The following is a 4126-nucleotide window of genomic DNA, read 5'->3' on the forward strand; positions in this document are numbered from 1 at the left end:
ACACAATCCCCCTTTCCAAGCTCACACATGCACATGCTCACACTCTCTCTCCCCCCCTTGCTCGATTTCCCTCTCTCGGTCTCTACCCCTCTCCCACACCCTTATCTTTCTCCACCATTAAATGAAGCATATGCAAGCATGATGAGCCATCTAAGGCCTACTCTCTCTAGCCAACATCCCTCCACACTTCAAGCTCTCACAAGCACATGCACACCTCTCTCTCATCTCCCTCTCTCTCGTCCCTCACTCTTCTCTCTTCTCTTCTTTTCTCTTCTCACTCTCTATTCCCCTCACCTCATGACATCCTCACCTATCACCTCTCTAGTGCCTACAAGATTGGGCATTAATGGAAAGATCACACCATCACTTCTCATCAATGCCAAGCTTTCTCTCCCCCCCTTCCTCCTTCATATTTTCGGCAGCCACCCTCCTCACTCCACCACCCTTCTTTTCTTGTTTCACCAATTATAGTAAGAGTTAAGGAAGCCAAAAGTGTTCTACCTTCACACTAAAGCTACCAAGAGTGCTCCAACCTTCAAGCACAAGCTTCAAGAAGCCTATGCACCACCCTCTACTCCACCTTCCTTGATTTGTTGGTAGTAACCTTCAAATCCTTCTCTTATGTTATGTATATATTTTCATGATGAATAAGCATGTATATTGAAGCATATTGAAACATGATAGTTCCTTCTCTACTTATGTGATTTTCGAAAATTATGGTGAAGGAAAGAGCTATGAACTCCTTCAACTTTTAACTACTTTTCATATGCTTATACACCTCTACTTGTTAGATGCATGAGAAGGGAAGATATATTTCTTGAAAACCCTAAAGAGGGTTATATGTTATGATAATTGAAGAATGATGAGTTCTTAGTGTGAAAATGCATGAGAATGGTGGTGAAATTATAGATCTAAGATGATATGTATAAATGGTGTGTAGATATATGTGTCTTGAGAATGCTGGTAAAATTTCAAATCATTTGGACTTCTTTTACTACCTTTTTAAAATAAAAAAACTTCTACTGCAAAATTCTACCGGAAATTTGGAAGGGCAGTCTATAGAGTCACACTTTTCAGTAGCTTTCAAAAACATTCAGCCTCCCAAATGTTTATGATAGAAAGATACATGTGTTATATAGATGCACATCAAATTTCAAACCATTTGGCCAACGTTTACTATTTTTCAAAAATCCTAGCTTCCAGTCGTGCAAAACTGCCGAATCTGGTAGACTGTGGGAAAACACCCATATCTCTTAAACCACTTGGAGTTTTTCACTCTACTTTTTTTAAACAAAACTAGACTGAAAGATGTTTTCAACGGTGTAACTCTCGAATCTAGGAGGTTTCTGAGTTAAAACAGTTTATTCTTTAAAGTTGAGGCAGAGCAGAATGGTAAACTGTAGGAGTCCGAAAATTTCTACCTTGAATTTGTATTGAGGATTTCAAAGTTTTGGTGGAGGAATACACCATGTTATGGCATGAAAATGCTACTAGAAAATTTTATATATTTTCCAAAGCTTACATGAATATTTGAGAATTTACTTACAAGGAAAAAGATTTCAAGTTCATAGAATTATTTTCAAGTCATTTGACTATTGTGATAAATTGTGAAAATGTATTGTGTGGAATGATTGATTATTTTGAAATATGAATGACCAAGTGATTTATTTGAATGCTATTTACCTAGGATTGAGAGTCTTTTAATTGGATAAGATATCCAATTAAATTGGGAGGTCCAATTGGGTAAATAGTAGAGAAGTTATAAGATGAGATTAAGCATATGATGAAAGCATAAGTATTAAGATATTAGTTTAGATTAATTTCTAACTAGAGTTTATTTTGTCACATGGCAATCTAAATCACGTGCACCACCAAAGGTTCGAGTGACGGCCAGCGTTAGTACGACTCTAAGCGTTGCGTCATCGAGACCCTTGAGACAGGTGGGCTTTATTCTAACTCTATTATGGCAAGCTACCATGATAATGAGTTCAAATGCAAAATCTTATGAAAATGAAGCATGTTGAAGTATTATTGACGAGTATTATGAAAATTGTCATCTTGCGATATTTATTATTGATGAGTATGAAGTATGGTATGCTGCCTCTATGAAAGACATGACTATGATCATGATACAAGATATCAGCCTTTAACTGATTTATATGACAGTAAAGGTTTTGTGCGCAGAGGTGATCGTGAGCCGTCTCTAGTCGGCCGGTCACGGTGATTTGAAGGAGGCCTCCTTCTCTTCACCTAGTATATATTTATATGTTATATGAGTTCTCATAGTTGGCACATACCCTGAATATAATGTCTGCAGACCAATTATATTATTATGATGATGCAAATGAGTTTATGACAGAAAAACATGAACAGGTAATTTTTTTATCTCACTTAAATCCTGTTGATGCATTGAAAAGGGCAAGATTGACATATAGCTCAAAGAGCAACATTTCAATTATTTCCGGCATGAGTCCACTGAGTGCTTTTTAGTACTCAGCCCTGCATGTATTTCTAAATGTGCAGGTCTGGCTTGGCGCGAGGATGGGTGAAGGCTGTTGGAATTGTCAGTTGGCTGTGTCTTTCCTATGTCTCACACTTATCTTATTACTTGACTCTATAAGTAATTGAACTCCCTGCTATACGTCTTCACACATATAGTAATGTATCTCGCTGCACAACTCTGATGAAACTCTTTATTTAATTTGCTTATGCCTGTAATATCCCATAAGGGAAAATACCTTGCAAATCCTTGCTAAGTCTACAATTGCTTATTTATGTTTTACCCGAGTAAGAAAATATTTCAAGTCTTGAAATCCTTCTTTAAAAGGAGTAAAGTCTGCAAATGCTTCCGCTAATACAAGATAAATTTCCATTTCTTTCACTATTTATTTTATTAGTCGTACGATACTTGGTATACGCTATCACTGGCTATATCGGGCTGCGACAGAGTGGTATCAGAGCAGCTCGTCTGCTCTGAGAAAAATCTCTTATAGAGTCTCTTCTTGATTGAGTCTAAGCTAGAGTCTTAGACTAAAAGAATTAAGTCACTGACAAGAGCCAACACCCCATCTCCGCCAGCTTGATGAGGTAAGCAGAAGTTAAAGTTTTAAAGTTACTTATGAGCATGAGTTATTTACATGCAATTGATAAGTTGATGAGAAAATGATATTTATAAGTTGAGAAAGAAGCATGATTAGTGCATGATGCAATTTCATTGATACCTTGTTTTGGTTGATTGAATGCACTACGAGAATCCTAGAGGAACGCCGACAGACAAGTATGTTATTGAGTAATAAACGAGTAAGTCATTCTTGACTTAGTTTGAGTAACACGAGTTGTTATTTTTGTTTATAGCATGGCAGACGGATTCGACATAGTACAGGCTTTCTATTACTGTACCTTGGAGCATCACGAGACTATTGGAGAGTTCTTGGCCCGCTTCCACCACAGGTGGATTGATGCCGTAGAGCACGGGGTCACTGCTCAGCAGGCCATGCAGATTCTGCCTCATAGGATGCCACCCCACTGGCAGGCTTGGTGTCATTTCATCGCCCCTGACTTCTATAGCCCGTTGGCACCGGGAGGTTTCGAGGTGCGATTTCCGGAGTACCTAGCTATTCTGATGAGCCGGTTCGTGATTAATGCGAACCCACCCTACTTTTATCTGACGGAGAGTGACACCCGAGATGGGGAGGCAGAGAGCCAGCCTCAGGGTCTTCCTGAGACTGAGGATCCTTTTATGGCATTGGGACTAGATCTCCTTAGCTCCCAGATGATTGATGACCCTATTCCTTCACTTCATCACGGCACCCTGCCCGAGGAGGAGATTTCTCCTACTGCTATCTTGGACCCCCACTACCCCATGTATTCTCCCGGGATGTACTCCCCGACGTTCGGATATTTATCCTTTGTTACCCCGATGACCATCGACACTACTGAGGCCATCGATACTACCGAGCAGCTGATGAGCCCCATCCGTGAGACCCTCCGTGTTCCTCCCCTCCCTGCTGTTGGAGAGGGTGAGATTACTATGGCTGATGTTGATCCATTCGCACCAGGGCCTTCACGACCCAGGGGATAGCTAGAGACACGGAGGACGACACAGGATCAGTCCCGGTTGTTGGGA

Source organism: Salvia miltiorrhiza, chromosome 1 (assembly GCF_028751815.1).
Source record: "Salvia miltiorrhiza cultivar Shanhuang (shh) chromosome 1, IMPLAD_Smil_shh, whole genome shotgun sequence".
Taxonomy (NCBI): domain Eukaryota; kingdom Viridiplantae; phylum Streptophyta; class Magnoliopsida; order Lamiales; family Lamiaceae; genus Salvia; species Salvia miltiorrhiza.